Below are 25,031 nucleotides of genomic sequence, written 5' to 3'. Positions count from 1 at the left end.
AAACTGGACTGATGGAGACAGACTCTAAAACAAAACAAAGAAATAAAGTTCTTCATTGAATCCCTCTGAATGGTGGGACCACAAGTAGAGCATTCTATATTTTCCTCTTTTTTTAACCTCAATTGCAAAGAGTCAAATTAGTAACATTCCTCTGTTTGTGACATATTAACAACGTTAGTTCACACAAGACCTGTCGTGTGTGTGCATGTGTGTACATGTTTATATCATTTTATCTCCATTCCCCACTCTCCTCTCCCCCATAGGCAAACATTTTTAATGTAATTTTATTGAAATATATTCACATACCATACAATCATCCAAAGTGTACAACAATTATTCAGAGTTTCATCACATAGCTGTGAATTCAACGCTACAATTTTAGAACATTTCCATTAATCCAAAAAATAAAAATGAAAATAAGAATAAAAATAAATAAAAGTAAAAAAGAACACTCAAAACATCCCATACCCCTCTTCCCCTTCATTTTTTTTTATTTTTTTAAAGTAGAAATATATTCATATACCATACAATCATCCAAAGTATAAAACAATTGCTCACAGTATCATCATATAGTTGTGCATTCATCACCACAATCAATTTTTGAACATTTTCATTATTCCAAAAAATAAGAATAAGAATAAAAATAAAAGTAAAAAGAACACCCAAAATGGCCCATACTTCCCTCCTCCATACTTTTTGTCTGCATTTTTCTACTCATTTGATCATACCCTGGGTAAAGGGAGTGTGAGCCATAAGGTTTTCACAATCACACGTTCACACCGTATAAGCTATATAGTTATACAATCACCTTCAAGAATCAAGGATACTGGATAGCAATTCAACAGTTTCAAATATTTCCTTCTAATTATTCTAATAAACTAAAAACTAAAAAGGGGTATCTATATAACGCATAAGAGTTACCTCCAGAATGACCTCTCAACTCCATTTGAAATCTCTCAGCCTCTGAGACTTGGTTTTATTTTAATTCTCTCCCCCCTTTTGGTCCAGAAGGCTTTCTCAATCACACGATGCAGGGTTCAGGCTCATCCCCGGAGTCACATTCCACATTGCCAGGGAGATTTACACCTCTGGGAGTCATGTCCCATGTAGGGGAGAAGGCAGTGAGTTTACCTGCTGACTTGGCTTAGAGAGAGAAGCCACATCTGAACAACAAAAGAGGCCCTCTGGGGGTGATTCTTAGGCATAATTATGAGTTGGCTTCCTCCTTTGCAGTAACAAGCTTCATAAGGGCAAGCCCCAAGATCGGGAGCTCGATAGGCAATCATTTAAATTTATATCTTTTTCATTATATATGCACTTCCAAAATTTGTATTGTTGTTTTGCATGAGTGTACTTTTATTTTAATGTAATTTTTTATAGCCATATGATATACATGTGGAAAAATGCACATAAGTGCACAGCTCAGTGTATTTCCCTAAAATTAACATACCTGTGTAACCACCTCCAGCTCGAGAAACAGAACACAGCAAGCACTCCAGAAGCTACCTTGTGCCTTCTAGTCACTACCTTCCCAAGTATAATTTGTATCTGGACTTCTAACAGCAAAGATTAGGCTTCCAGAACACACATATTTTTTGTATGCATATATTTTAAATGGTATTGATTTATATATTTCATCCCCTTATTACTTTTTCACTAAGGACTAAGTTTTTCTGATCCATTCCTGTTATTGTGTGTACATACAATCCATTGCTTCTAATTGCTGCATGATATTCAGCAGTGTGCACCCACCACACCAAACCCATCCACAGTTCCCCATCTGTGATGAATACTCAGCTTGCCTGGGAATCCCTGCCACCACAAACAACATTGCAGTGGGCATCTTGTGAATATATCTCATGGGCCTGTGCAAGTTGTTCTGTGGGATACATGCTGTGTAGAAAAGAGTTCACATAGTAGGTTTGAGATTACTATCCCTAGAAAGTTCTTGCAAGGTTGGACCTTGAATGGCCTCTGGGAACTTGGATTTCAAAAGCGTTTCCACCATTCCCTAACAGGTCAAGTGTGCTTAAATTGTTTGTACTAACAGTGTGGTTTATGCTGAACATTTGCTTTCCTTCTGGGAGACTGGAATTTGGGTACATGCCAGGTGGAAGGTGCCTACATGACTGCCCCCCCCACACACACACATAAAAATCTCAGACTCCTAGGCTTATATGAGTTTCCCTGGTCGACAACATTTCATACATGTTGTCACAACTCATTGCTGAGTGAAATAAGTGCATCCTATGAGATTACTCGGAGAGGACCCTTGGAATTTGTGCCTTTGCCCATTGTGCCTTTTGTCTTTGCTGGTGGTACTTTGCATCCTCTTGCTGTTGTAAATCACAGCTGTGAGTATGACTATTAACTGAGTTGTGTAACTCCTCCTAGCACACTACCCAATCTAGGGGTGGTCTTGGGAACCCCCAACACAAATGCTCAGGAGGGAAATTGCTGGGCTACACAGAATGTATATACCAAAGCTCATTAAGTACTGTAGTGCCCCCTCCTCCTCTTGTAAAGTTTTGGCAATGGATGGTGGTAATCTAGCAAAACATTGTGAACAAAAGTAACTGTGCTGAATTATATATTTGAATAGGGTTAAAAGGGGAAATTTTAGGTTGTATATAGGTTACTAGAATAAAAATAAAAATGAAAAACTTAGGACTGTATAACACAGTAAAACCTATTGTAAATAATGGTCTATAGTTAATAGCACAGTTACAAAAATGTTCTTTCATTAATTGTAGCAAATGTACCACACCAATGCAAGGTGTCAATAACAGGGTGATATCTGGGAACTCTATATTTTATGCATGATTTTTTGGTAAACCTTCATCTTTTCTAATAAAAAATTAATAAAAATAAGAATAATGGATAGAACATCGAGAGAGAAGATCAATAAGGAAATTGAATACTTGAACAATACTATAAACCAAGTAGACCTAACAGACGTAGCTAGAACACTTCACCCAACAGCAGCAGAATACACATTCTTCTCTAGTGCACATTGGTCATTCTCCAGGATATACCATATGTTAGGTCACAAAACAAATCTCAATAAATTTAAAAATATTGAAATCATACAATCTATCTTCTCTGACTACAATGGAATGAAGCTAGAAATCAATAACAGAGGGAGAAGTGCAAAATTCACATATATGTAGAAATTAAACAATAAACTTTTAAACAACCAATGGGTCACAGAAGAAATCACCAGGGAAATTAGGAAATATCTTGAGGCAAGTGAAAATACAATATACAAAAGCATATGGGATGCAGTAAAGGTTGTGTTGAGAACGAAATTTATAACTCTAAATGCTTACATCAAAAAGGAAGAAAGATCACAACTCAGACACATACTCTCACACTGCAGGTTCTAGAAAAAGAACAAAGTCCAAAGTGAGCACAAGGAAGGAAATAACAAAGAAATAGGGCAGACAAAAATGAAATAGAGAATGAAAAAAATAATAGAGAGAATCAATGAAACCAAAAGTTGGTTCTCTGAAAGGACCAATGAAATCTAAAAACTTTTAACTAGACTGGCAAAAAAAAAGAGAGAGTACACAAATGAATAAAATCAGAAATGAAATGGCAGACATTACTACAGACCACAGAGAAATTAAAAGAATAAGAGAGTACCATGAACAACTGTACTCCAACAAATTAGAAAACATAAATGAAATGGAGAAATCCTAGAAATGTACAGATGATCTATACTGAGTCAAGAAGAAATAGATGTCAATAACCAATAACAAGTAAAGAGGTTGAATCACTAATCAAATACCTTCCAACAAAGAAAAGCTCAGGACCAGATGGCTTCACAGGGGAATTTAACCAAACTTTCCAAGAAGAATTAACATCAGTACTGCTGAAACTCTGCCAAAAAATCTTGAAGAGGAGGGAACATTCCCTAATTCATTCTATGAGGTCAACATCATCCTCATATCAATGCCGGATAAAGATACCACAATAAACGATACCACAATAAAAGAAAACAGACCAATATTGCTTATATATATACATGCAAAAATTCTCTACCAAATACTAGCAAACTAGATCCAACAGCACATTAAAAGAATAATTCACCATGATCAAGTGGGATTCATCCCAGGTAGGCAAGAGTGGTTCAACATAAGAAAATGAATTAAAGTAATGACCACATTAACAGAATGAAGGAAAAAAACACAAAATCATTTCAATTGGCAAAGAAAAGGCAGCTAAAAGAATCAAATACCTAGGAATAAAACTAACTGTTCCAGTTTGCTAATTCTGACCTTTTGCAAAACACCAGAAATGGATTGGCTTTTATAAAGGGGGTTTATTTGCTTACAAAGTTACAGTCTTAGGGCCATAAAGTGTCCAAGGAAGGCATCAACAATCAGGTACCTTCACTGGAGAAAGGCCATTGGCATCTGGAAACCCTCTATTAGCTGGGAAGGCACGTGGCTGGTGTCTGCTTGCTCCCAGGTTGTGTTTCAAAATGGCATTCTCCAAAGTGTTGCTCTTGGGGTGTTTTTTTTTTGGTTTTTGTTTTTGCTTTTTAATTTTTTACAAAATGAAACCACAAATTTATTATAAAATGTTAGTTTTAAAACCTTGGTTTCAGAAGGCCCAATAAAATATGCCAGAATCCCAGAAATTAAAAAAAAAAGAAAATCCATATTTGACTGAATAAAATCAGAAAAACTTCAGTACAGCAAACACAACACTATAAAATCATAAACTTAAAAGAGAAAACAAAATGGCAACACGACAAGATTTAATTTTGTACTATGCTACAAGTGCTTACTTTTAGTAATCAGTAAAAATAAGATGAAAACCACACAGAAAAATGTACAAAAACAAGTACTTAAGAGGAAAACTTTAATAAACATATACTTTCTTAGTATTCAAATACCAATAAGCATATACTTTATAAGTATTGAAAGATTCAGGAAACGTATGCTTTATTAGTATTCAAAGAAATTTCAGTTCAATCAGTAAATGAAAAGGATTTTATTGTCAATAACCAGTTAAAGTCAGTTGTCTCATTCTTCCAGATTATGTGGTAATTTATCCTACATGTGCTCTCTTTACGAGGAAGAGTGATTGGTTGAGACAGCAGTACCACCTAATGTTCTGTATGGAAGTCGAAGAACTTCTTGGGATTTTCTAGATTTTCACATATATGAGACAATGCTCTATTTACAACATCATGGATGTATTTGCAATTCCAACAGAAAAATAAATGATTAACATTGCTCCCGATAAATTTTTGAATACATGTTTGTGATTGATTATTTATGCCTCAATCACTATGGAACTCAGACTGTTATTAAAAAGAATCTTTCCCTCCTTCTTTATACTGAATTCCAGCTCCTATAGATCTTGCACAATTTCTGCTTTGAGATCAGGTGGTGCCGTAGTACTGAAGTTGAGGATTTCTGTCAAAAAATCCCAAAGCAAGTCTCTGTTTTCATTGCGATCAATAAAACAGTCGGATATGTCCATGGTGGACAGAAGGTCGTAGCACTCATACTTAACGTCCAAGTTGTCCAGCATCTGTGTGAAGTCAGATGATGTGATGTACTGGCAGAAGTCACCCTGGGGCAAGCGGGATCCATACTTTTCCCACAGCTTGTCCCAGCCACTGGTTCCTGACACAAGAATAATGAGAAGTTTAGCACTGGTAGCTAAGAGACTATGGAAGAACTTCAGGGTAGATGGGATGTCTTTTACATAATACAGTATCTGAATCATGTGAATGAAGTCCTGTTTTTGAAGCTCTTTTTCTTCCATCATTCTACTATGGTATTCAGATGATGTCGCCCTATGCCAAGTAAACTTTATGTTCTCGAGGTTTGATGTCTTGGCTACAAGCTCTTTATATTTGGTGATTTGTTCAGCATTTGGTTCAACAACTTCCTTGTTGATATGAACTCCTGGGTATTGCATCTGAACTTTGGAGAGAATTTGAAGGTCAGTTTCACCTGCACCTCTGCCTATGCTTAGAATCTAATTTCTGATTTCGTGTTTCCAACCCTAAGGTGATGGAAGTCGAGTAGTGATTATTTCCTGGGAAGATCTGGCTAGTGGTCACACAGGTGCTGGGTACTTGACTGCTTTGAAGCTCTTCAAAATTGGTACTTGACACATTTTGAAGCGGAAATTTTGTCCCAGTACTTGTCGTTTGTTTGGAATTTCACACGCAAGCTTTGCTTGCCTCATGACTCGCTACCCTCTCCAGCCGAAACAAAGGGTCACACATTAGTCATGCAGTAGCTCTTGCTCCGTGCGCATCCCCTTGGGGTCTTAGCTTCTGTGGTCATTTTGTGTGTTTTTGCACTTTTTTTCTCAACACGGGTCCTGCCTCAACACGAGGTCCTGCGGCAGCGCCTTTCTTTCCGGCTTGGCAGAATCGGCCACCGAGAGCTCTACCGGGCCCTGCAGCTCGCGTTAGGCCCATGGGGCTTGTGCCTTGTTATCTCTTGGGGCATTTTGTCCTCTGTTAGCTACAGCTGCTCTGTGTCTGGGCCTGTGTTTTTTTTTTTTTTTTTAATTCAGTTTTATTGAGATATATTCACATATACAATCATCTATGGTGTACAATCAACTGTTCACAGTACCATCTTATAGTTGTGCATCCGTCACCCCAATCTATTTTTGAACATTTTCCTTACACCAGAAAGAATCAGAATAAGAACAAAAAATAAAAATAAAAGAAGAACACCCAAACCACCACCCCCATCCCACCCTATTTTTCATTTAGGTTTTGTCCCCATTTTTCAACTCATCCATCCATACACTAGATAAAGGGAGTGTGATCCACAAGGCTTTCACAGTCACACTGTCACCCCTTATAAGCTACATTGCTATACAATCGTCTTCAAGAGTCAAGGCTACTGTATTGGAGTTTGGTAGTTTCAGGTATTTACTTACAGCTATTCCAATATATTAAAACCTAAAAAGTGTTTTCTATATAGTGTGTAAGAATTTCCAACAGAGTGCCCTCTCGACTCCATTTGAAATCTCTCAGCCACTGAAGCTTTATTTCGTTTCATTTTGCATCCCCCTTTTGGTCAAGAAGATGTTCTCAATCCCATGATGCTGGATCCAGATTCATCCCTGGGAGTCATATCCTGTGTTGCCAGGGAGATTTACACCCCTGGGAGTCAGGTCCCACGTCAGGGTCAGGGGGCAGTGAGATCACCTGCCAAGGCGGCTTAGTTAGAGAGAGTGAGCCACATCTGAGCAACAAAGAGGCACTCAGGGGGAGACTCTTAGGCACAATTATAAGCAGGTTTAGCCTCTCTTTGCAGCAACAAGCTTCATAGGGGCCAGCCCCAAGACAGAGGGCTCAGCACGTCAAGCTGTCAATCCCCAATGTTTGTGAGAACAGCAACAAATCAGGTGAGGAAGTCCAACAACTCTGCATCCTCCCCCAGCTTTTCAGGGGGGGCCCAAATATATATTTTTATTCTCCACCCAAATTACTTTAGGATGCATTGCTATTTCATTCTAATCTACACAGACCTACCATAGCTCACTTCCTATTCAAAGTTCCATGTAATTGTAGTGTTTGAACAAACTGAATGTAGAAGTTATATTGTTTAGAAAATATAGATCCTACACCAAATAAACATCTCTTCCCTTTGTCTCACATGGAATTTGAAGTTTTAACACTGTGTGGCTTTTTTTAAAGTACTCCAGCAGTCCAATAAAGACCCACCCCGAATGGGTGGGGCAACACCTCCATGGAAATAATCCAATGAAAGGTCTCTCCCATAGCTGATTGAGTCACAGCTCCATGGAAACACTGAACCAATAGGTTCCAACCTAATCAACACTAGTACATCTGCCCCCACATGATTGCATCAAAGAATATGGGTTTTTCTGGGGGGCATAATATATACAAACTAGCACACTAACCAAGTAAGAACTTGTACACAGAAAACTAAAAAACATTGCTAAAAGAAATCAAAGCAGACATAACTGAAAAATGGAAGGACATTCCATGTTCATGGATTGGAAGACTAAATATTGTTAAGATGTCATTTCTACCCAAAGTGATTTACAAATTCAATGCAATCCCAATCAAAATTCCAACAACCTTCCTTGCAGAAATGGAAAAGCCAATCATCAAATTTATATGGAAGGATAAAGGGCCCCAACTAGCCAAACCATCTTGAAAAAGAAGAATGAAGTTGAAGGACTCACACTTCTTGATCTTAAAATGCATTACAGAGCCACAGTAATCAAAACAACACAGTACTAGGACTCGGGCAAGATGGCGGCATAGAGAGGAGTGGAAGCTAAGTAGTCCCCCTGGAACAACTACAAAAAACCAGAAACAACTAGTAAATAATCCAGAATAACTGCGGGGGGACAAACGAGACCATCCATTCATCATACACCAACCTGAATTGGGAGGAATGCCCGAGAACACAGCATAAAATCTGTAAGTAAAACCTGCGGATCCAAGTCGTGAGACCCCCTCCCCCATAGCCCGAGCTGCAGAGCCGCGTGGTGCCAGAGAGAAGCTCTCTCCCAGCAAGCGAATACAGCTCAGCTGAGCTCCAACTGGGGTTTTAAGTAGCGAGTGTGAACTGCTCACTACAGGTACGCAGCCCCAAAAAACAGACAGAGGCTTTGGGTGACGACTGATCTGGGAGAGCCAGAGGGTTGCCTTGGACTAGGTCTGAAGTGGACTATCTGTTTCTTTTTCGGCTCAGTGGAGAAAGCCCCAGTCATTTTCAGTTTCCAGGGTTGTGACTCTGGGAAGGGTGGAGACACCACAAGCAGAGAGCGAGACCATTGAAATGCTAATGACCTCCACCTGGGGGCTCTGTCTTCTCTAGGAGGAAAGGGGTGGGGCCCTTTCCATTCAGAACCAGACCCCAGAGCCTGGGGGAACACGGCCATACCTCCTCACACCAGTCAAGAATTATAGGCTAACAGGCGCCACCTGCTGGGCAGAAAAGCACAGTGACCCGAGGCATCAAAGGGTGGAGCAATTTTCTAAGACACACCCACAGGGAAACCAGATACTGAATATTTCTTCCCTCTGGGACCTGAGCCTGTTCTGGTCTGGGAAAACCTGATTTGGATAACCAAGGAAACCATGCCTAGACAACAGAAAATTACAACCTACACTAAGAAAAACAAAGTTATGGCCCAGTCAAAGGAACAAACGTACACTTCAACTGAGATACAGGAATTTAAACAACTAATGCTAAATCAATTCAAAAAGTTTAGAGAAGATATTGCAAAAGAGATAGAGGCTGTAAAGGAAGCACTGGACATGTATACGGCAGAAATCAAAAGTTCAAAAAACCTACTAGTAGAATCTGTGGAAATGAAAGGCACAACACAAGAGATGAAAGACACAATGGAAACATACAACAGCAGATCTCAAGAGGCAGAAGAAAACACTCAGGAACTGGAGAACAAAACACCTGAAAGCCTACACGCAAAGGAGCAGATGGAGAAAAGAATGAAAAAATATGAGCAACATCTCCGGGAACTCAAGGACGAAACAAAGTACAATAATGTACATATCATTGGTGTCCCAGAAGGAGAAGAGAAGGGAAAGGGGGCAGAAGCAATAATAGAGGAAATAATCAATGAAAATTTCCCATCTCTTATGAAAGACATAAAATTACAGATCCAAGAAGCGCAGCATACTCCAAACAGAAGAGATATGAATAGGCCTACACCAAGACACTTAATAATCAGATTATCAAATGTCAAAGACAAAGAGAGAATCCTGAAAGCAGCAAGAGAAAAGCAATCCATTACATACAAAGGAAGCTTAATAAGACTATGTGCGGATCTCTCAGCAGAAACCATGGAGGCAAGAAGGAAGTGGTGTGATATGTTTAAGATACTGAAAGAGAAAAACCACCAACCAAGAATCCTGTATCCAGCAAAGCTGTCCTTCAAATATGAGGGAGAGCTCAAAATATTTTCTGACAAACAGACAATGAGAGACTTTGTGAACAAGACACCTGCCCTACAGGAAATACTAAAGGGAGCACTACAGGGTGATAGAAGACAGGAGTGTGTGGTTTGGAACACAATTTTGGGAGATGGTAGCACAACAATGTAAGTACACTGAACAAAGGTAACTATGAATACGGTTGAGAGAGAAAGATGGGGAGCATGTGAGACACCACAAGAAAGAGGGAAAGATAACAACTGGGACTGTGTAACTTGGTGAAATCTAGAGTATTCAACAATTGTGATAAAATGTACAAATATGTTCTTTTACGAGGGAGAGCAAGCAAATGTCAACCTTGCAAGGTGTTAAAAATGGGGAGGCATTGGGGGAAGGATGCAATCAGCATAAACTAGAGACTGTAACTAACAGAATCATTGTATTATGCTTCCTTTAATGTAACAAAGGTGATATACCAAGGTGAATGCAGATAAGAGGTGGGGATAGGGGAGGCATGTTAGACACTTGACATTGGTGGTATTGTCTGATTCTTTATTCTACTTTGATTTAAGGTTATTTTTCCTTTTGCTGCTTCCTAGCTGTCATTTTTTTTTTTTGTTTCCTCTTTCTTTTGCCTCTCTACCTTCTTTGACTCTCCCTCCTGCCTTGTGGAAGAAATGTAGATGCTCTTGCTTAGTATGAGCAGAATGTTCAATTAGGATGAACTTAAATGTTTGGAAATGAACAGGGGTGTTGGTAGCAAGATGTGAGAATAACTAACAGCGCCGAATGGTGTGTGAATGAGGTGGAAAGGGGAAGCTCAGAGTCATATATGTCACCAGAAGGAAAGTTGGAGGTCAAAAGATGGAAATGTATAAAACTGAATCCTATGGTGGGCAATGTCCATGATCAACTGTACAAATACTAGAAATCACTTCCATGAACCAGAACAAATGTATGACAGTACAATTAGAAGTTAATAATAGAGGGGCATATAGGGAAGAACTATATACCTATTACAAACTATATACTACAGTTAGTAGTATTTCAACATTTTTTCATAAACAGTAACAAACGTACCATATCAATACTAGGAGTCAACAATTGAGGGGGGTTGGTTAGGGATAGGGGAGGTTTAGAGTTTCCTTTTCTTTTTTTCTTTTTTCATCTTTCACTTTATTTCTTGTCTGGAGTAATGAAAAGTTTCTAAAAATTGAACAAAAATTAAGTGTGATGGATGCACAGCTGTATGAGGGTACCCAGGGGCAAGTGATTGTACACTTTGGATCTTTGGATAATTGTATGGTATCTGAACAATCGCAATAAAAATGAAAAAAAAAAAAAAACAACACAGTACTGACAGAAGAGCAGACATACAGATCAATAGAATCAAATTGAAAACTCAGAAATCAGCCCTCACATTTATAGCCAACTAATTTTTGACAAGGGGGCAAAGACCACTCAATTGGGAAAGAATAGTCTCTTCAGCAAACGGTGCTGGTAAAATTTTTCAAAAGAATGAAGGAGGACCACTACCCCACACCATATTAAAAAGCCAACTCAAATTGGATCGAAGACCTTAATATAAGAGCCAGGACTATCAAACTCCTAGAAGAAAAAATAGGGAGACACCAATGGTTTCTTAGACTTTACACCCAAAGCACAAGCAACAAAAGAAAAAAAATGGATAAATGGGACTTCATCAAAATTAAAAACTTTTACGCATCAAAGAACTTTAGCACAAAGGGGGAGAAAATATTTGGAAACACTTATCTGAGAAGGGTTTGATATCCAGAATACAAAGAATACCTTCAGCTCAACAACAAAATGCAAAAAACCCAAATTTAAAAATGGGCAAAAGACTTTAATAGACATCTCTCTAAAGAAGATGTATGTGCTGGTTTGGACATATTATGACCCCCAAAATGCCATTATCTTTGATGCAATCTTGTGGAGGCAGACATATTAGTGGTGATTAGGTTGGAACCTATTGTTTGAGTGTTTCCATGGAGATGTGACTCAATCAACTGTGGGCAAGACCTTTGATTAGATAATTTCCATGGAGGCATTAGCCCACCCATTCAGGATGTATCTCAATTAAATCACTGGAGCCATATAAAACAGCTGACAAAGAGAAGGAACACAGAGCAACTGAGAATGACACTTTGAAGAGGAGCTGCAGCTAAGAGAGGAAAAAATGCCCCAAGAGCAACATTTTGGAGAACGCCATTTTGAAATGCCACCTGGGAGCAAGCAGATGCCAGCTTCATGCCTTCCAAGCTAACAGAGGTTTTCTGGACGCCAATGGCCATTCTTCTGTGAAGGTACCCGATTGCTGATGCCTTACCTTGGACACTTTATGGCCTAAAGACTGTAACTTTGTAACCAAATAAACCCCCTTTATAAAAGCCAATCCATTTCTGGTGTTTTGCAAAACAGCGGCATTAGCAAACTGGAACAGATTTTGGTACCAGAGAAGTGGGGTGCTGCTGAGCTTGCAAATACCAAATATGTTGGAATGGCTTTTTAAATGGATAAGGGGAAGATTCTGGAAGAATTATGAGAAGCTTAATGGAAAAGGCCTCAACTGCTTTGAAGAGACTGTTGGTAGAAATATGGACTCTAAAGATACTTCTGATGAAGCTTTAAACAGAAATGATGAATGTGTCATTGCAAACTGGAAAGAAGGTGATCTTTGCTTAAAAGTGGCAGAGAATTTGACAAAATTGTGCCCTGGTGTCAGATGGAAGGCAGACTTTGAAAATGACAAGCTGGGATACTTAGCTGAAGAGATTTCAACACTAAATATCAAAAGTATGGCCTGGCTTCTCCTTGCAGCTTATAGTAAAATGGGAGTGGAGAGAGATAAACTTAGAACTGAACTCTCGTGTCCAAAGAAACCAGAAATCAATGGTCTGGAGAACTCTGGGCTTCCAGAAAGTGAGACCCCAGAAGTTAGAGCCCAACATGAGGATTTAACCAAACATGGAACCTGACCACCATTTCTGTACCAGCCAGGATTGGAGATGGAGTTATCCAGAAAGAATCTGTGAAAAGTCCTATTGTCTGATGGTTTTGAACCCTGTGTGCTTCATGCCAAGCCAACGAGATTTTTGAAAGAACTGTATAGCTGGAGCCATCGGCCGGTCTGGACTGGAGGGGAAATAAGAACAAATTGATGGAAAAATGTCTTCAAAGATAGAGCCATGGAGATTGAGGTCTGGAGTCATGAGGTCTCGGGCAGGGAGAATGGAGCAGCCCACGCCATGTGGAAAGGGTGAATTTGCCCCAGAAGTTGAGGGCAGACCTTCTGCCTTGATTCTGAGGAAGAGTGCTGCCATCCCAGGCCCCAAAGAGTGTGGAGCACATTCCCCAGGGATTGGGGAGATCCTGGCCACCACCCCACCATTTGGAGAGTGGCGAGCCTTTGCCCCAGAAAGGCAGAGTCCAAGTGGCACCCCGATGTTTGAGGAGGGTGGGGCTGAGAAGAAGGTGGTCTCCCCAATGTGTGGGTATGTTGGAGCACTCACCCTAGCATTTGGAGAGAAAAGGGCTGCAGCGTAAGCCTTTGGAAACTGTGGGACTGCTGCTCTCTCAAGCCCGAAGTATGAAACATCATTCTATAAATGACTCTCAGACTTTGAAAACTAAGGAAGTTTTCCCTGCAGGTTTTAGGAAGTGTTTTGGTCCCATGAACCCTGTTTTCCTTTCAGTTTCTCCTTATGGCAATGGGGACATTTATCCTATGATTGTCCCTCCTTTGTATATTGGCAGCAGATAACTTGTTCTAAGTTTCACAGCTCCACAGTCAGAGGGGAATTTTGCTTTAGGACAGACCATGCCTGTAACTGATTTTGATGGGATCTTGTACTTACCTATTGTTACTGAAATGATTTATGTTTTTGTGATATTGTGATGGGATGCATGTATTTTGTATATGGAAAGATCATGTCATTTTGGGGTACAGGGGATGGAATATGCTGGTTTGGATGTATTATGGCCCTCCAAATGCCATTATCTTTGATGCGGTCTTGTGTGGGCAGGAAACATATTGGTGTTGATTGGGTTGGAGACTTTTGATTGGATGTTTCTGTGGAGATGTGATTACTGAACTGTGGGTGAGAACTTTCATTGGATAATTTCCATGGAGGTGTGGCCCCGCCCATTCAGCATAGGCCTTGATTGGTTTACTGGAGCACTATATAAGCTCAGACGGAAGGAGCGGGCTTGCTACAGCCAAGAGGGACACTTTGAAGAATGCACAGAAACTGAGAGAGTAGCTGCAGATGAGAGACAGTTTGAAGACAGCTGTTGAAAGTAGACTCTTGCTATGGAGAAGCTAAGAGAGGACAAACACCCCAAGAGCAACTAAGAGTGACATTTTTGAGGAATTGCAGCCTAGAGAGGAACGTCCTGGGAGAAAGCCATTTTGAAACCAGAACTTTGGAACAGACTCCAGCCACGTGCCTTCCCAGCTAACAGAGGTTTTCTGGATATCATTGGTCATCCTCCAGTGAAGGTATCCTTTGTTGATGCATTACCTTGGACACTTTATGGCCTTAAGACTGTAACTGTGTAACCAAATAAACCCCCTTTAATAAAAGCTGATCGATTTCTGGTGTTTTGCATTCTGGCAGCATTAGCAAACTAGAACAGATTGCATAGGGGAAAAAAATACAATCAACGCAAACTAGAGTCTATAATTAACACTAACATTGTAAGATGCTTCCATTAATTGTAACAAAGGCAATATACCAAAGCTAAATGTCTATAAGAGGGGGATATAAGGGAGTGGTATGGGATTCTTGGTGGTGGTGGTGTTGTCTGAGCTTTTCATTGTATTTCATTTTTATTTTCCTTCTTTTATTTTGTTTATTCTTCATTTTTTCTCCTCTTCCTCTTTCTTTGTGGAAGAAATGGAAATATCCACATGTAGATTGCAGTGGTGGATATGTTACTATGTGATTATACAGGGAATCATTGATTGTTTACTTAGGATGGATTGCATGGGATGTGAATAAAACTGTTTAAAAAATAAACAGAGGGATACAAGTGCTGGAGAAAATGTGGAGAGAGGGATATACTTATTCCCTATTGTTTGGAAGTAGAATAATGCAACCCATCTGGAGGGCAGTGTGGTGGTTCCACAGGAAGCTAAGCATGGGGTTGCCATATGGTCTTGCAACCCTGTTATTGGGTATATACTTGGAAGAATTGAGAGCAGGAACACAACTGGACATTTGCACACTGGTGCTTATGGTGGCAATAGTCATGATTTTCAGTGGATGGAAGTGGCCTAAGGGTACATTGACTGATGGATGGAGTGGTGAACTGTGGTGTATACATACAATGGAATATTGAGTGGAAGCAATAAGGAATGAGGTTGTGGGGTGTGCAATTGGGTGGATGGGCCTTGAGGACAGTATGTTGAGTGAAATAAGTCAGAACTGAAAAGACAAACATTGTGGCACATCATTAATATGGACTAACTATAATGTGGAAACTGAGAATTGAATCTGAGAGCACAGGTTGTCAGGGGAAGGCTTATTGTAAAGGTTCCTAGAGATGTAAGCTCTTACAACAGTCACATCCATTCATGAGTTGTAATGGTTATTTCTAAACTCTGAGATGCTGAACTGTTTTTGCATAACCTGGTTGGTCCCTGTAACTTCAGGTATCTGTGTGACACCTGAAACTCAGAGTCAGAGTTCAGCAGCCATGAATGTCAGCATTACCCCATACAGCAAATGTTAAAGAAGCTGAAAAAGAGATCAGACTTTAATTAAAGATATGAACAAAATGGAGTTGGTTAAGACTAAGGTAAACCAGACTAAAGGGTAAAGGATGATATTGACTGGGTTTTAAAACTTCAACTTCTGTGTGAGCCCAAAGGAAGAGATGTTGATTTGGTACAAAATTTGTATTTTCTGTAGCACACTATATAATTTAACTTGTATGGTCAGTTTATTCAAACACCATAAATACATGGAACCTTGAATAGTGGATGAGATCTGGTTGGTTTGTACAGGTTAGTGTGAAGCCCTGATACATTCCAGAGTAATTTGGGCAGAGAGCAGAAAGTATTTGCAAAGCCCCTTTGAGGGTCTGGGGGAAAATGTGGAAATATTAAACTTCACCACCTGGGGAATTCCTGATAGCCTTGCAAGCACTGGGGACTACCAGTTTAGTAGGCTGAGCCCTTGATATTGGGACTTGCCCTTATGAAACTTGTTACTGCAAAGGAGAGGCTAAGCCTATTTATAATTGTGCCTAAGTGTCACCCCCAGAGAACCTCTTTTGTTGCTCAGATGTGACCTCTCTCTCTAAGCCAACTCTGCAGGTAAACTCACTGCCCTCCCCCCTATGTGGGACATGACTCCCAGTGGTGTAAATCTCCCTGGCAATGTGGGACATGACTCCCAGGGATGAGCCTGGCCCTGGCATCATGGGATTGAGAAAGCCTTCTTGACCGAAAGGGGGAAGAGAAATGAAACAAAGTAAAGTTTCAGTGGTTGAGAGATTTCAAATGGAGTCAAGAGGTCATTCTGGAGGTTATTCTTACACATTATATAGATATCCCTTTTTAGTTTTTAATGTATTAGAATAGCTAGAAGGAAATACCTGAAACTGTTGAACTGCAACCAAGCAGCCTTGATTCTTGAAGATGACTGTATAACTATATAGCTTATATGTTGTAACTGTGTGATTGTGAAAACCTGTGGCTCCCACTCCCTTTATCCAGTGTATGGACAGATGAGTAAAGAAGTGGGGACAAAAATTAAATGAATAATGGGGGGAGGGGGATTATGAGATATTTTGGGTGTTCTTTTTTACTTTTATTTTTATTCTTATTTTTATTTTTTGGAGTAACGAAAATGTTCAAAAATTGCGGTGATGAATGTACAGCTCTATGATGATACTGTGAACAATTGATTGTACACTTTGGATGATTGTGTGGTATGTGAATACAGCTCAGTAAAATTGCATTTAAAAACAAAGGGAAAAAAAAGTGGTAGTATCTCCTGATCTCCTGGCTGAGCCCTCGCCTGTCCCCTCACCAGCTTGGTATGGAGCCGGTCTGCACTCCCAGTATGGATTCCTGGTCCTGGTTCCGGAGTGAGCAGAGTAACCGTCATGCACATACTGGAACATGTATGTTTGGTATAATCTGGTGGTGGCCTGAAGGACTCGCCATCCCAGAACTTGCCCTGTGTGTACAAGACAACTCACCGAGCTCTCTCCTACAGAATGCTGTGGGAGCACAGTCAAGTGGCTGCCTGGTAAGGGATTGCTGGCTGTAGTGCCGTGCCTAGGACTGTGAGGAAACTATTTCTTAGGGAAGAGGAAACATACATATCCCTGTAAGTGGGACCACATACAAGACAAGTGGCATGCTCAGAAAGGACCAGAGAGGCACCTATGCATTGGCCTGGAGCTGTTCTCCAAACTCATAGTATGGATAAGCTCTGAAGGAGAACACCTGCACAAATCAATCTGCAAAAACTGTGAAAGGTATTTTCTTTTTCTTCTCCTTCCTCTTTTTTTTTTTTTTTTTTGTTAGCTACTGGCATTCAAAAAAAGCTGTTATAACACTAGCTGGATACAAGCTAAACACATACTTTAGAGTTGACAGTCCAGTGATAAAACACTAAAATATCAAAATGTTCAGGCTTCAGTAAAAGATTACAAGGCATACAAAGAAATGGGAAGTGATGACCCAGGCAAAGGAGAAAATTAAAGCATTAGAAACCGTCAATGAGGAAAATCAGACCTGGGACATACCAGACAGAGACTTGTGAAAATTGTCCTAAGCTTTTCCTCTCCATGCAGTTTCCAAATCTGGACAGTCTACACAGGTTCTGTTGAGTGATGCCAGGAAAACTCCTTAGTGACATCAGCTTGGAATCACACACAGCCGTGGAAAAATTGGAGACACAGCAAAAGGAAAATGAGAAGAAAGACTCAAAAGAGAAGCTCAAATCTAATAAGACTGAAGAGTCAGCAGAAGAAAAGGAAGAGACTATTTCCTCCAAAGCTGAAAAAAATTTTAAAGGCAGGACCTTCTGGAGTTGACGTGAATTCTCCTAAATCCAAAAAAGTCAAAAAGAAGAAAGAGGAGCCCTCTCAAAAAGACATTATTTCTTCTAAAACTAAAAATGTGAAAAAGTAAAAGGAGGCCTCTGAAAACAAAACCGTTTCTCCTAAAATCAAAAAAGTAATTAAGTGAGGAACCCTCTGAAAAAGAAATAGGTCTTCCTAAGTCCAAGAGGATAAAGAAAGAAAAGGAAAGGAATGGAAAAATTGGAGAGAAAATCTCCAAGCTGAAGAATAAATTCCCCCATTCTGGACCTGACTCTAACTCCAATGAAACTGTAAACAAAGAAAGTAGCAATGAATTAGAAAAGGAAATGCCTGTGGAACAAAATGAAGGCGCTTTCTTTAATTTTCCCATATTTGAAGTGACTATTAAACTTCTCAAAGCCCGTGGGGTGACCTTCCTGTTTCTTATACAAGCAAAAACATTTCACCCTGTCTAGAATGGAAATGATTTAATTGCACAGGCAGGGACAGGATCCCCTTTGCCATCCCCTTGATTGGGAAACTTCAGGAAGATCTGCAAGACAGAAAGAGAGGCGGTTGCCCTCAGGTACAGGTTCTTGCGCCTACAAGGGAGTTGGCAAATCAAGCAAGCAGGGTCTTCAGTGACATCACAAAGACACTGGCTGTGGCTTCTTTTTATGGTGGAACTCCCTTTCGAGGTCAAATCGAACATATGCGGAACACAACTGAGGTTCTGGTTGGGACGTCAGGTCAGGTTGTATCAAGGACCACCTACAGGCTTGGGCTGCAGGTGGGCTCCACGGTGTGCTCTCCTTGCAGCCACTCACTGCATGGCAGAGCCTGAGGCCACTGCCACCGCCACCGCCACCACCACCGCTGCCTGTTTAGCCATGGCCTTGGGACCGGCTATATGACTAGGCCACAATCGTCAATGAGTGAACTTACTCCTCAGTTCTGTGGTGTTCTCGGTCACGCATTTATGGAGTTTCTGAAGGGCAGCCAGGCACAGCACGACCTCTATGCAGACAAGTGAACTGTAGAAACTTGTTTCTACTCCACCAGGAAACACCCCCATGACAGTGGTTAATGTGGACACCGAAGGGTTGAATCAAAATCTGCAGAGCATTTTACAACAGTTCTGACCTGGATGGAGTAACCCTCAGTATGCTTCTTTATGTTGCCTCAGTTATATTGGATTGAAGAATTGCTGCTTCTTATTAGGAGGTTCATTTCATTTCCCATTACTCCCAACTTCCTGCTCAAAGACCCGAGATTTTCAAGTGGAGTATACTGAAGTGGACTTCAGTTTCCTGACATCATTTATGTGTTCAATTTTGAAAGTTCTCTCATAACCCTCTCAAGTGTTTTTGAACTAAATTAATATGGCCTGAAGGAACCGCCTAGCTCCTGTGGAAGTCACACACAAGAAGATGAGATTTCTTATTACCCACAATTGGCCTTATGATGATGGCGCACCACCAACCAACCAGATTGTTGATAATTGGTTGAGTCTTGTAAAAATTAAGTTTCGTGAAGACCCTGGTTGCTGCATTGCTGTTCATTGTGTTGCAGGGCTTGGGAGAGCTCCTGTGCTTGCTGCCCTAGCATTGATTTAAGGTGGAATGAAATATGAAGATGCACTTTAGTTCATAAGACAAAAGCAGCGTGGTGCTTTTAACAGCAAGCAGCTTTTGTATTTGGAGAAGTATCGTCCTAAAATGCGGCTGCGCTTCAAAGACTCCAATAGTTATAGAAACAACTGTTGCATTCAGTAAAACTGGGGTGTCTGATGGTATTGCCTTGGAAGTGGAACTTGGAAGAGGAAGGACCTAATTTGTCATACATATTAGCCAGCATGTTGGTGAATAAATCTAATGAAGCTTCCATAGGAGTATCGAAAAGCAGTTTTACCATTATGCAAGTTTGACTGAATTGCAGCCTCTATGTTTGGGTTACAATTGGCCTCTATGTTTGGGTTACAATTGGCCTGTTCAGAGCACTTAGCAAAAGATTCTTGCTAATCAGCATTTAAAATGAGCTTTCATTGGTTAACAATTGACCTTTCCTGAAATCATGAGTATTGAGTTACATCTTTTTTTTTTTTAATTATAGGTCTTCTTTAAATCTATTTCCATGCCAGAATTTTATCAATATATAAGAAATTTAGAGAGATTAGGTGCAAAAATACCCAGCACATGATGTTCTCACAAACATGACGTTCTCACAAACATTTGATGTGCCGAGCCATCTATCATGGAACTTGCCCTACTGAAGCTCGCTACTGCAAACGAGAGGCTAAACTTCAATATAATTATGCCTAAGAGTCTCCCTCTGAGTACCCCTTTGTTGCTCAGATGTGGCCCTCTCTCTCTAACTAAGCCACCTTGGTTGGGTGATCTTACTGCCCTCCTCCCTACGTGGGACCTGACTCCCAGGGGTGTAAGTCTCCCTGGCAACGCAGGATATGACTCCCAGAGATGAATCTGGACTCGGCATCGTGGGATTGAGAACATCTTCTTGACCAAAAGGGGGATGCGAAATGAAATCAAGTTTCAGTGGCTGAGATCTCAAATGGAGTCGAGAGGTCACTCTGGTGGACATTCTTACACACTATATAGATAACACTTTTTAGGTTTTAATGTAATGAAATAGCTAGAAGTAAATACCTGAAACTACCAAACTCCAACCCAGTAGCCTTGACTCGTGAAGATGATTGTATAACAATGTAGCTTACAAGGGGTGACAGTGTGATAGTGAAAGCCTTGTGGACCATACTCCCTTTATCCAGTGTATGGATGGATGAGTAGAAAAATGGGGACAAAAACTAAATGAAAAATAGAGTGGGATGGGGGGGATGATTTGGGTGTTCTTTTTTAGTTTTTTTTTTTTTATTCTTATTCTGATTCTCTCTGATAAAAGGAAAATGTTCAAAAATAGATTGGGGTGATGAATGCACAACTATATGATGGTACTGTGAACAGTTGATTGTATACCATGGATGATTGTATGGTGTGTGAATACATCTCAATAAAACTGAATTAAAAAAAAATACCCAGCACAATACTTGCATATTTTTAGCATCATACAGAGCTTAAAATCTCAGAAACTATGAACACTCTAGACCTTATGTGGTTTATTCCTTCAGTCATTTCAAATATTGAAAGTAGGGCCTCTCTGGTTATTTGTCTGTTCATTTTATATTTATTTATGCTTACATCTCCCACATCTGTATATCAGGTTGTGCAACCATTTAATTTTGTTGGATTTTTACGAGTCTTATGGTGATTATTTAATGTCTATGTACAAATCTCATTTTGTGATGTTAGAGAGAAACTCCATTTTGAAAATCTACATTGTACAGCAGCATCTGTCTTTAATGTCTCCAGACAAAAAGCCTTACAGTTAATTTAATGTTTGCACAAATGAACGGAAGGGGACTATTAAATATTTTTAGTAAATGTACCTTTTATCTTGAGCAGAACATGTAGAATATGCTTTTTAATTCAAGAAATAGTTTTTAAAAGGTAGAGATGCTTTGTTATGGTAGCTACAATTGTTCTTAATCATAACCTTTCTGAAATTCTTGTAATTTTTTCCCATATCTATTGGAAGTTGTTTACCAACTATTTTTTTGTTGCTTAAAGTGTGTTTTTTTCCTTCTCTTCCCAACCACTCTTGCAAAAAAAGAAGTAGGCTTCCGCTAATGATTCAGCAGACATCTAATAAATTATATGCCTTTTGAGCTGTGTAACTTACTATTTGGATACTTGATAATTTGTTTTATTAGGTAATTGATAAAATGGTGATGTGTATTAATGTTAGTTCAACCATATATTTATACTGTCTAGGAATGTGTTGTTATAATTCTCTGGCAGAAATAATTTGTCAGTGCTCACCAGCTTGTGAAAACCTAGCGTGAGGGCTTAAATAGCTAAATAAATAATGAAACACAAAAACATAAAAAAATTTTTTAAAAAGACCCCTACAAAATGACAAGCTAGATCTCACCAAGCTTAAGCATGTTGTCCTGGATAAAGTTGACAAGATGTTGGGTATGGGTTTTGCTGATCAAGTGGAAGAGATTTTAAGTGTGACATGCAAGGAAACTCAGAAGACAATCCCCAAACATTGCTTTTTTCTGCAACTTGCCCTCATTGGGTGTATGGCGTTGCTAGACAATGCATGAAATCTACTGTGGTGGTTCGAAGCTGTTATGTACTCCAGAAAGGGCCATGTTCTTTTAATCCATTCCTGTGGGGCAGACTTTTTGTGGGTGGGACCTTCTGATTAGGTTGTTTCAGTTGAGATGTGACCCAGCCCATTCAAGGCAGGTCTTAATCCTTTTACTGGAGTCCTTTATAAGAGGATAAAAGACAGAAAAAGCCCAGAGAGCTCAGAGAGAAACACCCAGAGAAGATTGGAGAGAAAAAGACCCTGGAGGAGCTGAGAGAGGAAGCCACTGAAGCCAGAAGCTGAAAGCAACAAAACCCGGGAAAGAAGCACCAGCAGACACCAGCCATGCACCTTGCTATCTGACAGAGGAACCCCAGATGCCAGTGGTCTGTCTTCAGAGTCCAGGTATCATCCTGTTGAAACCATGAGTTGGTCTTAGAACTGTAAATTTTAAGTTAATAAATCACCATGGCAAAAGCCAACCCATTTCTGGTATATTGCATTCCAGCAGCTTTAGCAACCAGAACACCACCCTATTATTAACAACTTGTAATAGTGATGTACATTTAGGACCCCAAGAGTTTGCCTGAATGCCGAGCACTGTCTGGCTCTACTTGCAGTTGGCACCCCACTGCCAGGCTGACTGTGGGCAGCGCTCAGAATGGCTCCATGGAAGCCAGTTGTGCCCATCTAGGGGTTGTGCCCATCTAGGGGTGAGGCAGCACTCTTTGGAGCATGCTTCCCCAGGTTTGTTTCCTATAAAAAAAAAAGTTTTCAAAACCTTTTCATTTTGGTAACATATATACAACTCAAAATTTTCCCACTTGAACCACTCATATGTGTACAATTCGGTGGTATTACCTTCATAATATTGTGCTCCCATCACCACCATCCATTACCAAAAGTTTCCCATCACCCCAAACAGAAACTCTGTACCCATGAAGCAATGACTCCCCATTCCCTTCACCCCACTCCCATCCCTGGTAACTTGTATTCTAGTTTCTGACTCTATGAGTTTGCTTATTCTAATTATTTCCTATCAGTGAGATCATGTAACATTTGTCCCTTTGTGTCTGGCTTATTTCAGTCACATGATGTCTTCAAGGTTCATCCACGTTGTCGCATGTGTAGGATGGTCCTTCCTTTTTATGACAGAATAATAGTCCATTGTATGTATAGGCCGCATTTTGTTTATTCATTCATCTGTTGATGGACACTTGCTTCCACCTTTTTGCAATTGTGAATAGTGCCGCTATGAACATCGGTGTGCAAGTATCTTCTCAAGTCTCTGCTTTCGACTCTTGGGGGTCTATACCTAGAAGGGGCCCCGGTCTTCAAAACTCTTCATTGGGAAAATGAAGTCAGAGAAGGCTTTGCACAGGTTGAACTGTGGCTAAAACTAGAAACGCTGGGGGGGGCTGGGGGGGGTGCACGACAAGGACCACACGTTGCCAGTATTCAGTATTCAGGAAATGTAACTCTCCCTTTTCCCAAAGAAAAAACATTCGATTCTGATTTATTTGTAGGTCTGAAGTCATCCGTTTTCCTCAACTGGAAGGCATTATGTATTGCGTGCACTAAATGAGAGAAGGGTTGGAACGAATTGTAACAGAAAACTTTTACCATAAAAGTAAAAGGAGAAAGAAAACTTTGATTTGAGAGCATACTATTTAGGACGCCTCTGGTTGAGATCCTTCTCCCTCCCCTTTTCCTCCCCTGTGGCCTCCCCACAGCTCCCTTATTTACCACAGAATGTTTCCAGCTCTTTTCTTTATAGACAGTTTTCTCGTTCTCCATTCCAATCCTAAATTCCTGGACAAAGGGAACTCGGGTGGTCTGCTCCTGCCCAGAAACTCTGGGTAGGGGGAGTGAGGAGGCACGTGGTACAAAGGAAGCTACCAAGAGAGAGAGAGAGAGAGAGAGAGAGAGAGAGAGAGAGAGAGAGAGAGAGAGAGAGAGAGAGAGTGTGTGTGTGTGTGTGTGTGTGTGTGTGTTTACGTATTCGCAGGGGATCTAGTTCTCTGATAGTCGCCCCCAGAAGCATAAATATTACGTTAGCCGCTCCCAGAACTCTGCCCCCACTTTCTGTTCTGGGGGCAGAGGCTTGCTGCTGTTCGCCGGCTGTCCCTTTTGATTTAAGGTCGTTGCAGGCCCCTCTGATTTGGACAGTGGCATCGGAAGGATTCTTTCACCGCCAACTAACCTTAATTTATCCCTCTTATATAACTGAATAGCAACCGACGGGAATGTTTTGGGCTTTGTTTTCTTTCTGCGTTTTCTTTTCCTTTCTGCTTTTTCTTTTCCTTTCTGTCGCAGTCGTTTATGTATTAATTCGTGTGCAAAAAAAAAAAAAAGAAAGAAAGAAAAGAAAGGAAAAAGGAAAAGAAAAGCGAAGTAATGAGATCACCATGTTTATGTTCTAGCCTGCTCTTTCTGTGTGCTCATTTTTCTGCAGCCTCGCACAGGGAACCGGAACGTCTGGCCCCAGGGGAGGGGGCGGGGATGGAGGCTTTCGGCGGCTGAAGCTGCGGCTGCGCGGGGCCAATGGGATTCAGTCCTTTTTCCCCCCCTCCTCCCCTCCCCTCCCTCCTCCCCCTCCCTTTTCTTCCTCCCACCCCCACCCCTTCCACACCCCTGCGCCGGGCGAGTTCCCGGCGTCCTTGGAAGGGAAGCCGGCTTCCTGACAGGCCGGAGAGGAGCCGCCATCAGTCATTACAAATGTATTTAGGAAGCGGGGGCAGGCTCCACATGGCGATTTGAAACTCGGGCTCACTCCCCCGCCCAGCCCCTCGCACCCGCAATCCGGACCCCCAGGCACCAACCCCAGCCTCCCTGGCGCCCCGCTGGGGGCTGCTGTGGCCGTCTCCCCGCCTCC

The 25,031-nt window shown here is 40.7% G+C and overlaps 2 pseudogenes; one reads left to right on the top strand and one right to left on the bottom strand.

Annotated features, from left to right (window-relative positions):
* Nucleotides 1–5,286: 5,286 nt before the first annotated feature.
* LOC119522092 lies at nt 5,287–6,213 on the bottom strand (annotated as a pseudogene).
* An 11,578-nt stretch (nt 6,214–17,791) lies between these two features.
* LOC119522090 lies at nt 17,792–24,679 on the top strand (annotated as a pseudogene).
* Nucleotides 24,680–25,031: the final 352 nt, after the last annotated feature.

The sequence above is a fragment of the Choloepus didactylus genome, chromosome X, assembly GCF_015220235.1.
Source record: "Choloepus didactylus isolate mChoDid1 chromosome X, mChoDid1.pri, whole genome shotgun sequence".
In the NCBI taxonomy this organism is placed as follows: Eukaryota; Metazoa; Chordata; class Mammalia; order Pilosa; family Megalonychidae; genus Choloepus; species Choloepus didactylus.
The sequence above is the reverse complement of the archived record's forward strand: the minus strand, read 5'-3'. Positions and strand labels throughout refer to the sequence as shown.